The sequence below is a fragment of the Musca domestica genome, unplaced genomic scaffold (genome assembly GCF_030504385.1).
Source record: "Musca domestica strain aabys unplaced genomic scaffold, Musca_domestica.polishedcontigs.V.1.1 24, whole genome shotgun sequence".
Taxonomy (NCBI): Eukaryota; Metazoa; Arthropoda; class Insecta; order Diptera; family Muscidae; genus Musca; species Musca domestica.
Genome location: NW_026712272.1, coordinates 10700252 through 10714642, shown reverse-complemented (window position 1 = coordinate 10714642; position 14391 = coordinate 10700252). Strand labels below are relative to the sequence as shown.

Below are 14391 nucleotides of genomic sequence, written 5' to 3'. Positions count from 1 at the left end.
AAATCCACGTTTGTTATAGTCCTTAAAATAAATAATTTTAAAAAATCCACGTTTATTATAGTTCTTTCAATTAATATTTTTAAAAAATCCACGTTCGTTATAGTCCTTGAAATAAATATTTTTTGAAAAATCCACGATTTGTTCTAGACTTTGACAAAATATTTTTCAAGCCCCCCGTTTGTTATAGTCCTTTGAAAAATATTTTTAAAAAATCCTCATCTGTTATAGTCTTTGAAATAAATATTTAAAAAAAAATCACAACTATTATAGTCCTTGAAATAAACATTTTTAAAGAATCCACGTTTGTCATAGCCCTTGAAATAAATATTTTTTAAAAATTCACGTTTGTTGTAGTCCTTTTTTTTAAAAAATCCACGTTTGTTAAAGTTTTTTAATAAATACAGTTTGAGATTAAAAAACTTCAGACTGCTGCCATTTCTAAGCCACTCGTCCAACAGCTGTTAATGTTACTCCAGTGACAGCTCATTATATTGCTTACAAGCGTACAAAAGCATTTTGGTGAGAATTTTCCAGAAAAATAGGTCTTCGTGACGGAATTCAAGCGTAATAGTGTGATTTCTTTATATTTGGTAGCTATCGTTAGAGCACTCCAGCTCGTTACGGTGATACTGGTAGCGTAGCCCGACATCAAGGAAGTGGAGGGAAGAATACAGCAACATCAGCAGAAATGGTTCTAAAAGTAAAGAAGCGACTTGATCGAGATACGTGTTGTAGTTCCCGAAAAATAGCTATGAGCTGAACATATCGCAATATTCCATTCGGCAAATATTGAAAAATGAGCTCGGGGTAAAGCCATTGAAATTCCAAAAAGTGCAATAACTTACACCGCACCGCAACAGAAAGAAAATAAACTCAAAAGAGCTAAAGAGTTGCTTTGCTTGGCCGAAAGTGGTGAACTGCCGAATTTGGTTTTCACTCTCTCTCTCCAATGATAAAACAGTCCAGCAGTTTGTAAACAAACAAAATGATCGTGCTTATTTGCCAAAGAGGTCAGCTGAAAATGTGCCCCTTCGGTTGGCCGTGCACCAGAATTCAAGCGCCGGCCATGGTGATGGTGTGGGCCGCCCTAACAGCCGATGGTCACTCTCCGCTCGTATTTATCAACCGTGGAACTCAATTGACTTATTATACGGAACTCAATTCACTTATTCTCCAGCTGTTTTATGAACTTCAGGATTCGTATTCTTATCAGAATAAATGCCGCATATTATCGCAAAAATATTCTGGAGGTTGTATGAAAGCCTTGGGCACGCAAACATTTTGGTCGCAGACCTTGGACATTCCAACAGGTCTCAGCACCATCGTACTCAGCATGCGCCATCCAAGAATTCTTACAAAATGAGGTTTCTCGCTTCATTTCCAGCACACAATGGCCACCAAAATCTCCAGATACCAATACGCTGGACTATTTTGGTCTGGAGTATTTTGGATAGCAAGGTTGTCATTAAAAAAATACCAAAGTGTCGATCACATCAAGCAAGGGCTTCACCGGAAATGGGCCAAAATACCGCAGAGCAACATTCGGGCAGCGTGTGACGGTTTCATTAGCCGTTTGAAGGCCATAATTCGTGCCAAACGTGACCAATTCGATCAAATCTAAACTTATTCTAAAATTTGATGATATTTCCGACATTTTTTTCATTGAAAAAAATTTTAAAAAATGTAAAAATTATGGCATTTGTCTTTGTTGCTGATTTTTTTTATCTCACCCTGCATATTTTTAGAAAAACGCCCTTTTTTAAAAGAGTACAACCGTTACATATTTTTTTTTTTTTTTTTTTTTTTTTTTTTTTTTTTTTTTTTTTTTTTTTTTTTTTGACGAACATGTTAATGTAAGGTATAACAGTTTATTACATTTCTTTGGATTTTCGTTAACAGAATACGAGGAGAGCTTTAAACAGCCTAACATATGTTGTTAACATTACTCTTAACATTTTCCCTACTCACCTTTAACATGCCCTGGCAATGTTATCACCATAACTGTTAACTAACATAAATTGCTTTTCTGTTAAACAATTTTCGCCTTATCTATTAACACTGCCTCGGCTACTCTGCTGGAGGGTGAAGAACTGTTGTTGGCTGTTCTTTTGTTGCTGTGCTAGTCGTCATCATCGTCAACAACGAAGCTTCAGAACCCTTTGCCGTTGTTTTGGCCAAAACGCATGAAACAGTTGTTTCTTGTAAACCTCTAAGAACGGTTGTTGTCGTCGTCGTCGTCGTTTCGTCTTTTCCGTTCGAATTGTTTAAATAAACGCGTATCAATCGAAGCGTGGCGCTAAAATAGAAAAACAAATAAAAAAGTGCGCTGCTCAATTTTATGCCGGCAACAAGAAATTTTAATGGCAAGAAATAATAAAAATAACTAACAACTACAACATAGCAAATATTGTCGGCTGCCCGGCTGACTGGGCTGGTAGTTGAAATCAGTATTAAGTAATAATAATGAATGGGTCCAAGAAGTGAAAAAAGTCAAAAAAAGAAAGAAATATTAATAAATAATAAAACAAAAATACCTATAATGGGAAAGAAATAATATTTGATTTGAAATTTATCATTCTGGAGGTGTTTTGTTTTTGGTTGAGAATACTTATCGAAAATTGAAAAGCTTATCATTTTGTTTTTCGTCTGTCTTTGGGTTTTTGTTAACGGCCGTATTTTAGGTGACAATTTTTCAAGTGCGGTGCAGTGAAGTGAAATGAGAGTGTGTGTGTGTTTTATTTTCTCGAGAGTTTATTGATGGCCAATGAAAAAAAAAAAATATATTTATAAATAAAAAAATATATAAAATTGTAAGGTGTTATAAAAATTTCTCAGTTCAGAGATAAAGATATATTGTTATATGGCCATCAAAAAATATTAAAAAAATAATAAATAATAAATTTAACTTAAACTAATAAATAACAAAACGGCAACATTTGGAATACCATCGAGTTGATATTAATACACATGTGAGTTATTTATTAAAAATATAATAATTTTATATAATGCAAAAACTGTGGGAAAATAGTAAAAAATAAAAAATAGGAAATAAAAAATATAAAAAAAAATAATTTATTAATTAATACAAAAAATCGAATTAAGTCACAATCCCAAAGGAAAAAATACAATAAAAAGTGAATGTAATTTGACAATGAATTTCGCATCGAAAATATATAAAAATAATAAGTACCAAAAAATAATTGAATAACAGTGATTTTTATTCATAAATAAAACATATATTTTTTATCAATTGCAGTTTCGTACAAAATTTCATATTATCTCAAATTTTCCATAAAATAAATAAAAATAAATGACAAATAACAATGGACGTGGATTAATTTGGCAATAAAAACAAGTAAAAAATATTAAGTTCGGCCGGGCCAAACTTTAAATACCCTGCACCTTAGGGTAAAGGAAACATTAGAAGAAATGTGGCAAAAACCATTAAAATGCCGAATATCGGGAGATACCGTTATATGGGGGCTACACCCAAACGAGGACCTATAATTACAATGTTTCGCCACACGAGCTAGGACCCATTATGACCCACAAATACCAATTTTTAGACAAATCAGTGAAAAATGTGGCAAAAACCATCAAAATACCGAATATCGGGAGGTACCCTTATATGGGGGCTATATCAAATCATGGACCCATGCATGCAATGTTTCGCCAAAGGAGCTAGAACCCATTATGACCTACAAATACCAATTTTCAGACATATCCATGAAAAAATGTGGCAAAAATCATCAAGTTACAGAACATCGGGAGGTACCGTTTTATGGGGGCTATACCAAAACGTGGACCTATAATTACAATGTTTCGCCACACTAACTAGTACCCATTATGAAACACAAATACCAATTTTTAGACAAATCAGGGAAAAAATGTAGCAAAAAACATCAACATATCGAATATCGGGAGGTACCGTTATATGGGGGCTATACCAAAACGTGGACCGATATATCTCATTTTCAATACCAACCATCCTAGACACAATACAAATTGCTCTGCTAAATTTTGGCGCTCTACGTCAAATAATGTGGGCTGTATCGTGATTTCAACAGACAGACAGACGGACGGACATCGTTATATCGACTTAGAATTTTATGCTGATTATGAATATATATATACTTAATGGGGTCCACGACGAATATTTAAGGATGTTACAAACGGAATGACAAAGTTAATACACCCTCCTTTCGAAGGTAGAGGGTATAATAAACAAGTAAAAAAGCTGTAAGTTCGGCCGGGCCGAACTTTTAATACCCTCCACCATTTGGTACAAATTTGGCAATTTCCAAAAAATAAAACCCGTTAAAAATTTTGTTAGAATCTTAAAAATACCGAATGTTTATACGACGACGTGGGCCTGCAAGGGCAACTTTTGTCATAAATTATTACAATATTTAAATGCGAAACTTGAAGAAAAATCTGTTTATAAAGTCGCTAAAATGGTCAAAATACCGAATATGGGGGGTACCGTTATATGGGGGCTATACGAAGACGTGGACTTGCACAGACAATTTTCTGGCATGGGCTGAAGTATCCATTACGAACTTCACATACGAAATTTGAAACAATCCCGGTAAATAACGTCGCTAAAATCATTAAAATACCGAATATCGGGGGGTACCGTTATATGAGGGTTATATGAAGACGTGAACCTACATGACCCATTTTCTGTTTTATGCTGCAGTATCTATTACGAACTTCAAATACCAAATTTGGAACAATTCCGCTAAATAATGTCGCTAAAATCATCAAAATACCGAATATCGGGGGTTACGGTATATGGGCGCTATATGAAGACGTGGACCTACATGGCTCATTTTTTGACTTAGGATGTAGTATCCATTACGAACTTCAAATACCAAATTTGAAACGATTCCGGTAAACAATGTCGCTAAAATCATCAAAAAACCGAATATCGGGGGGTACCGTTATATGGGGCCTACAGGAAGACGTGGACCTGCAGAGATAATTTTCTGTCTTACGCTGTAGTATCCATTACGAACTTCAAATGCCAAATTTGAAATAATTCCGTTGAATAATGTCGCTAAAATCATCAAAATACCGAATATCGGGAGGTACCGTTATATGGGGGCTATATGATAACTTGGACCTACATGGCCCATTTACGAACTTAACCTGCCTACTGGGAAAAAATACATGTGTGCAAAATTTTAGCCTTCTATCTCAATTTGTTCGAAAGATAGCGTGATTACAACAGACAGACAGACAGACAGACAGACGGACAGACAGACAGACACACAGACAGACAGACGGACATGGCTAAATCGTCTTAGAATTTTACGCTGATCAAGAATATATATACTTTGTTGGGTCTGACATGAATATTTCGAGGAGTTACAAACGGAATGACAAAATTAATATACCCTCCATAGTATGGTGGAGGGTATAAAAATATATATAAAACAAGTAAGCAAAGGCTATAGTCGTGCGGGGCACACCATGTGATACCCTACAACACTACAATATGTTAAAAGCCCCCTTATGTCCAAATCCATTTTGGAAGATTTTGCTTTTGAAATTATGTGACGAAGCACTGCCCAGATATTACCCTTAGCATTTTGACCAGGGACATTTGCCCAATATTTACGCACTCCGTCGTATTTTGCGATAATCTCCAAAAGCAAGAGGCTCCTCTGTATCTCCAAATTTAGACTCTTCTATACGATCTTCTTGTCTACGATATTTGGCTATATTCGTCAGAAGTTCGCATTTTGTGTATTTCGGCTATCGCCTGTAAGTAATGTTGGTATTTTACAGACAAAAGTAGTGGTCCATTCTACACGCTGTCCTAAACTCTCTTTATGACCTTTATAACGGCTGTAAAATCAGGAAAATTTTTAGTTGTTGGTCCATTTCAACCCCTAAATATTTTGCGGAGATCTTTGAAAACAATTGGCCTAGCCCTTATTAGCCTAACTCTACCCTTTTCGTGAGAATCGGACGATAATTGCAATCTGTATATAATATCCCAAACCTGTGTTGTAAGGTGGAAAAATATTACAAAATGTACACCTTAATATTATAAGTCAAATTGAAAAAATCGCATGCGATAAAAAATATGTAAAAATAAAAAATGTCACAAAATACTAAAAAAATCTATATTAAGATTCTTTTTGACTTATTTTTATGCGATTTTTTTTTTTTTTATGTCAAGAGGGCATTCTGAATTGACAAAATTTGTCAAAATCGGTCCAGCCATTCTTGAGATATAAGCATTCCATCTAACATTCCTTTCCTTTGTATATACACATTGTATATATTTCGCTATACATATCCGATATATTTACCATCGGCATCTACGTAACGGTCAGAATTGACCTGTTCGTCTATTTATGATTTCGCCGGGACTAAAAATATTCGCGGTATAATGGAAATTTGACTTTTATTTATCACAAATATTATAGTCTTTTTCACCCACTAAATATTACCCGATGACCATCAAAATCGGAAGGCTTCTGTCCAGCCCGAAGATTTAGCCCCATGCTAATTTCCGCATCGATTGGTCCATAATTGCGACTTGTAGAGCAACTGCAAAATCAGGATTTTTTTCAGTTTTTGGTCTATTTCATAAATATTGTGCGATCATATCCAAAAGAAATAGGGTTCTATTCTGACCTTATCCCCACCTCCATTCTAAATTTCATGAAGATCGGGCCATAATTGCGACCTGTAGAGTGATTACAAATTAACATGGACAGACGGACTGATCGACTCAGCTCGGCGAGATAGGAAGATCCATATATACTTTCCTATGTGGGAAATCAGTATTTCGAGGTGTTACATAATTTATGGCCCAATCAAACACAAAGTGTTGTAAGGCATAAAAACTAATAAAAAAGCAGTAAGCTCGGCCTGGACGATCTTCGAATACCCCACACCATTTGGAAAAAATTTGACAAATTTAAAAAAAAAAATCCGTTAAAAATTTTGTTAAAATCTTAAAAATACCGAATGTAGCCATTATGAAAGTGGTCTATACGATGACGTGGACCTGCATAGGCAACTTTTGTCATAATCCATTCCAATTTTCAAATGTGAATCTTGACAAAAAAAATCGGTGAATAATGTCGCTAAAATCATCAAAATACCAAATATAGGGGGGGTGGGGGTGAGTACCGTTATATTGGGGCTATACGTAGACACGGACAATTTTCTATCAAGGGTTCTAAGTGGTTCTAAAATGATGCTAAACCTGTAAAATTATACCATTTGGTATTATGTCAACATATAGAGCTAACTTGAAATTTGAAATGGAACTCAAATTTGGAAAATAAGTTTGATAGATTAAGGTGGTTTTGGAAATGTGTACTAAGGGTGCGAACTATACTAAAGCTACAAGATTTGGATAAGTTTGCTTTAGGGCGAATAGATGAAGTTTGAATTTTGAAATCTTGTATTTTGGTCTTAGTTGGTGGTCGATTTGTAATAAAGATATGGTTATGGAAATGTGTACTATAAGGTCGCGAAACGTACTAAATAGTACCATATTTGGCACAAAATGGTATTAGGCGAACAGATAGTACTTGAAATCTGAAATTCGGTATTAGCGATTCTGTTCATGATTAACCTGGACATATAGAGGTGTTTTCGAAAATATGTACTGTATTTGTAGGACAGGAATTAAATGGTACGAAATTTGGCATTTGGTGAAGGAATAGGGCTGGAATTCTCAAATTTGATATTGAGCTCTTTTTCAGTATCTGGAAAGGTGGTTTTGAAAATAGTACTATTTTCGGTACAAATTGCTATTGAGTTAATATATAGTATTTTAAATCTGAAATGTGATATTGGATATATGCTGGTGGTTTCGGAATAAAGTGCTATAATTAATACAAAAAGTACTAAATTTGGTATAGGTGTAAGAATAGAGCTGGAAACCTCAAATTGGATATTGAGGTCTCTCTAGGTATCTGGAATTAAGATATGGAAATTGTTCTAGAAATGTGTGCTATAATTTTTCGAAAAATACAAAATCGTATTAATTTTGGTATTGGGTCAAGGGATAGAGTTGAATCCTCAAATTTGACATTGAGGTTTCTGTTGGTATCTGGAATTGGGATATTGAGGTGGTTTAGTAAATGTGTCCTATTTTTATACCCTCCCCCATATATATATATATATATATATATATATATATATATATATATATATATATATTCTTAATCAGCATAAAATTCTACGCCGATTTAGTGATGATCGTCCGTCTGTGGAAATCACTCTAGCTTCGAAACGAAATGAAGTAGATTGATAAAATTTTACTCAAATATTTATTATGTCTGCAGGACTCTCTACAGGTATTGAAAATAGGTCATGTAGGTGGATGTTTTGGTATAGCCTCCACCTCCCTTTTTCGGTGTTTTGGTGATTTAAGCGACATTTTTTACTGGAAATTTTTCAAATTTGGTATTTCAAATTCGTAACGGATACTACAGCCTATGGCAGCAAATTCTCTGTGCAGGTCCACGTCGTAATGGCTAGTACAGCCTATGACAGAAAATTATCTTTGCAGGTCCAAGTCTTCGTATAGCCTCCATACAATGGTGCCTCCCGACATTCTGTATTTTGATGATTTTAGATGATTTGGGTACTACAGCCTGTGACAGAAAATTGTCTGTGCAGGTCCATGTATAACGGTACCTACCTATATTCGGTATCTTGATGATTTTTGCTTCATTATTTACTGATTTTTTTCAAATTTTGCACTTGAAAATTGCCAAATTCGTTACTAATGGTGGAGGGTATAGAAAGATCGGCTCGGTCGAACTTACAGCTTTTGTACTTGTTTATTATACTACCGAATAGTACTAAATTTGGCATCGGGTGAAGAAACAGAGCTGAAATCCCGAAATTTAATATAGATGTCACTGTTGGTATCTGGAATTAGGATATGGAGGTGGAATTAGGATATGGAGTACTGAATAGTACTGTATTTGGTATGGGAGGAAGGTATGGAGATAGATTTGTGAAATTTGATATTTGGATTACTGATGGTATCTGTGTTTGAGATTTGGTAGTGATTTTGGAAATTTGTACCATATTTGTTCGAAATTTACTAAATGGTACTACAATGGCCATTGGATGAAGGGATAGAGCTGGAATCCCGAAATTTGAGACATATGTCACTTTTTGTGTCTCCTGTTAAGATATGGAGAAGGTTTTGGAATTATGTACTATATTTATAAGAAAAGTACCAAATGGTACTACATTGGCTATTGGATGAAGGGATAGAGTTGATTTTTTTATTTCAGAAATTTGGTATTGAGGCTGAAATTTCAAAATTTGATATTTAGGTCTCTACTGGAATGTGGTTTTACAAATTCATACTATATGTGTTCGAAAAATATTAAGTGGTACTTTTTTTGGATTACCATTGGTGTCTAGGAGGGAAAAATGTAGAATGTTCTGGATATGCGAAAATTTTAGAAATTTATCATTGCGTGAGAAGATCGAGCGGGAATTCCAAAATTTGATTTTGGGGTCAAAAAAATTCGACAGAAATATTGGATGTGGCAAAAGGCTTATATTTTGACTCTAAACCCAACTGCAAAATGCCATGAGGATAGGACCATAATTGCTAGCTGTGGTGTGATAATAAATTAAAATTTACGGACAGACGGACGGAAGGAAGACCGACAATAATTAAATTGCTCCCATATTTTTGGAAACTATGGCATTACTTCCGTTCAACAATTGCTATTATTAACTGCGACTTGGTATTGAAATAAATATTAGTTTTAAAGTTTTCACTTCAACTTCCTTCTGAATTGGTTTTCAGGTGTATTTTTAGAACACAAAACAAAACACTTTAACCTGCTTCCATTCGGACACGAGCTCTTCATCACTGAGTACTGATTCATATTTGCCATAAAAAATATCTGATTACGAAAAACACGACATAGAGTTTGTTTTTATTTTTGAACTGCCTATCGATCGATTGTTGCTAAAATAAAAGAGAACTCTTGAAGAAATTTATTGCTGTTTATTTTTAGGGGGTGTGCATACGAATATGGCAGGTAGTTAGATTATATTTATTTGTAAATTAGATTACCAAATTGAAAACATTCCACAGTCCTTATTTAGAAAATAGAGGTAGAACTTCAATATGTGGAGTTTTTTGTTAGAAGGTGTGTATACGGTCCTCTAAACTTGGAAAACGTATGTACAATTTGTTGCTCTCAGAAGACCTGTATAAGACCTTCTGCCCTTGGAAAACATGTATCATGGTCTTCTATCCATAAAATACATTTCTAAGATCATCTAACCTTGGAAGCCCTGCATTAGGTATCCAATGGTCTCATATAAAATGTGTATTAAGGCTTTCGAATGTAGAAGACCTCTATAAGGTCTTTCAAAACAGATCTTCTAACTATGGAAGACGTTTATAAGGTTAAAGAAGACCAATAGAAACTCAACTCTTCTTAAAAGACCTTCAGTAGACTTCCCTATTTAAAAATCAAAAAAAAAAAAAAAAGAAAAAAAAAACAGCTATATTATCGTTTGAATAGCAGCAACAAAATCTTCTTCTCAACATGTCCCCTAGCAACAGAAGAAAGAAACCGAAAATAGGCTAGATTTTTTATAAAAAAAATAAACAGAATCATTTGATGATTTTACAATTTTTTTTGGCACATTGCTTTGTGTTTTAAGCGATTGTAATTATTGTCAATTATTTAATTGATATTAAACATGTTTATATTTCTCCTCAAGAGACCGGAAAATACGATTAACCATGACTCTTTCTTTTTTACTTTCTCATTACTGGTACAAGAAGTACAGATGTACTTAGATCTATTATACACTCGAGAAAAATTAACAGTTGGATATCAGTTGGTAATGGATGTTGAATGTTGAATGAAATGTAGAAGTTATAAAAATAATTAAAACAAGTTTAAAAACAGTAAGTTCGGCGGGGCCGAACTTTGAATACCCTCTAATTTGAATTTGGAAATTTTCAAAAAAATAAAATCCTTAAAATTCTGTTTAAATTTTAAAAATACCGAACATAGCCGTTTCATTGGGGTTTATACGACGTGGTCCTACAAAGGCATTATTTGTCACAAGCCATTACCATATTCAAATTCGATAACTTGAAATAAACGGTGAATAATGTAGCTAATCATCATCAAAATATCGTAAATAGGGAGGTAGCGTTATATCGGAGCTGTGTGAAGACCATCCATACAAATTTCTGTCAGAGGCTGTACCATCCATTACGAAGTTTAAATACGACATATCAAACAATATCTGTGGGTATTGTACCTAAACTCGTCAAAATACAGAATATTGGGAGGTATCGTTATATGGGGGCTATACGAAGACGTGGACCTGCACAGACAATTTTCTATCATAGGCTGTAGTATCCATTACGAACTTTAAATACCAAATTTGAAACAATTGCGGTGAATAATGTCGCTGAAATCAGCAAAATACCGAATGTAGGGAGGTACATTTGTATGGCGACTATATGAAAACGTGGACCTACATGGTCCATTTACAAACTTTGCCTGCCTACTGAAAAAATAAACATGTGTGCAAAATTTTAGCCTTCTATCTCAATTCCTTCGAAATATAGCGTGATTACAACAGACAGACAGACAGAGGGACAGACAGACAGACGGATATGGCTAAAGATCAACGCAGATCAAGAATATACATACTCTTGTTGGGTCTGACATGAGTATTTCGAGGAGTTACAAACCTGACAAATTAATCTGCTATATACAGGGTGAGATGAAAAAACTGGAACCAACTTCAAACTGTTGCCATTTCTCAGCCACACGTCCGACAGCTGTTAAAATTATTCCAATGACAGCTCAATATAGTGTTTATAAGTGCACAGAAGCATTTTGGTGGGAATTTGTTTTCTAGAAAAAAAAGTTCGTGATGGAATTCAAGCGGGATAGTGTGATTTATTTATATTTGGCTGGATACCCATAAGTGTCTATCGTTAGAGCACTCCAGCATTTAAATGTGAATAAATCTTTTGTGATACTGGTAGCGTAGCCCGACGTCAAGGAAGTGGACGGTAGAAAACAACAACATCAGCAGAAACTCTTCGAAAAGTCAAGTAGCGACTTGATCGTCGCAGTGGCCGAGGGGGCTATAAAAATTAGTGGACCTGAATCGAATATTTCTTGCAGGGAGAGAACAGATCTACCGAGAACCGCCTTTGTCAAGTTTCAGCTATTTTGATTTAAAATTGTGGCAGAAACCTTCAAAGTACCGAATATCGGGAGGTACTGTAAAATGGGGCCTACACAAATTTGTTTACCTGTAGCGAATATTTTTGGCAAGAAGAGAAGAGAACTTTCAAGAAGCCTATATTTCAAGTTATAGCTAATTTGGTTGGAAATTGTGACAGAAACCTTTAAAATACCGAAAATTGGGAGGTACCGTTATATGGGACCTCTAACGATTGTTCTTTGGAAGTAGAGAACAGACCCATTACAAACCCCAATTGTCAAGCTTCAGCTAATTTGGTTAGAAATTGTGGTGGAGACCTTCAACATACCGAAAATCGGGGGTACCAATATATATGGACTATACCAATTAGTGGGCCTGTAACATATATTTCTTTCAGGGAGAAATAGACCTACCGAATATCCCACTTTTCAAATATCAGCTAATTTGGTTGGAAAATGTGACAGAAAACTTCATAATACCGAATATCGGGAGGTACATTATATGGGGGCTATGGGAATTAGAATAAACCCATAACAAGCCTCAATTGTCAAGTTTCAGCTGATTTGGTTATAAATTGTTGCAGAAACCTTCAAAATATCGAAAATCGGGGGTACCGTTTTATGGGAACTAAATGTGGACCAATATAGCCCATTTTTAATATCAATCAGCCGGCATAAATTGTAAAGCCTTATGCCAGATTTCAAAGCTCTAGATGGAATGATGTGGACTCTATGGTGATTTCGATAGAAAGGCGGACGGAGAGGCATCCCTAAATTTCCTTATAATTTTATTCCGATCAAGAATATATATACATTTTGGAGTCTCCGACCGAATATTTCGAGGTTTTGGGTATAAAAAGATCTTCAATCCATAGATGACATGCAAAATTCTCCTACTCATTGAAAACCCTGCAAAATGACTGCTCCCAATTTAAAAAGTGAAAAAGTTTCCTCTCTCTCTCTCTCTTTCTCTCTCTCTCTCTCTCTCTTTGCAAAGAGACATTTTGCAATGGAAGACAAGGTAAAGATATCGTTATAGAAGACCAAGAAGATCTACTAGTAAAAGGCGTCCAAAGGAGACCCTAAATTTTTTTATCCATATACGAGTAGAACTTGTCAGGGTCTTCTATCCATAACAGACCTGTTGGTGGAAGGCCTTCCAAAGGGGAGTTTCCTCCCTAAAACTTATTTTATGCCTTTTGAAGGATCTCGTCTTGAATGACTTTGCTGGATGTCTTTAATAGAATCTCAAATTATTTTTAGGAAGAGAAGGCGTTTAAAAGATCTTCTGTCTACAGAAGAGCTGCAGAACTGCATCCAATAATAGAATATATAAAAAATGCTATTCTTCTTTCAAAGGACTCCTCTCCACTGATGACCCTTTCTACAGGTCTTCTTATCTAAGAAATTCTTTAAAATGTCTTCCGTTCCTAGAAGACTTCAAAAGGACCTTCTATGTAAGGTCTTCTCTCTCTCTCTCTCTATGTAAGGTCATCTGTAATCGGCATTTCTGCCATGGCAGTGGTCTTGAATCCATAAAAGACTTGTTTAAAGAGAGGTGGATCTGCTGGTCTTCTTATCTTAGAAATCCTTTAAATGACTTCAAACGCACCTTCTTTGTAAGGTCTTCTCTCTTTCGCTCTCTCTCTCTCTCTCTCTCTCTCTCTCTCTCTCTCTATGTATGGTTTTCCGTAAAAGGCATTCTTGACATGGCAGTGCTCTGAATCCGTAAAAGACTCGTTTAAAGAGAGGTGGATCTGCTGGTCTTCTTATCTTAGAAATCCTTTAAATGACTTCAAAAGGACCTTCTTTGTAAGGTATTTTCTCTCTCTCTCTCTTTCTTTATTCGGTCTTCTGTAAAAGGCATTCCTGCCATGACAGTGGTCTTGAATCCGTAAAAGACTTGTTTAAAGAGAGGTGGATCACCCTTGTCTGTAGCACAGTGCAAAAAAGCCAATCAGCTGAAAATTCGATTAGCTTTTTTTTCACGGTACTGTTAGCTATGCTGGTCGCAAAAATCAGCAAACTATTAAATTCCCCTTAAGAGAAGATCACGAGATATTGATTGGCAGGTCATTATTTCAAAAATTCATTCATTCAACTCATGTTTCGTTTTCTTGGCCGTTTAGCTGTCACATTTGGATAATGTCATTATGAAATGTTATTGTTGGAG

General features: G+C 35.1%; 1 long non-coding RNA gene across 1 annotated transcript in view; it reads left to right on the top strand.

Annotated features, from left to right (window-relative positions):
* The first annotated feature begins 1974 nt into the window (after nt 1-1974).
* The window catches only part of LOC131802794 (uncharacterized), a 76655-nt gene continuing 64238 nt past the window's right edge, over nt 1975-14391 (top strand). The window contains exon 1 of the long non-coding RNA XR_009342392.1: nt 1975-2969. This is a non-coding gene — a long non-coding RNA (uncharacterized LOC131802794). The remainder of the gene's footprint in view (nt 2970-14391) is intronic.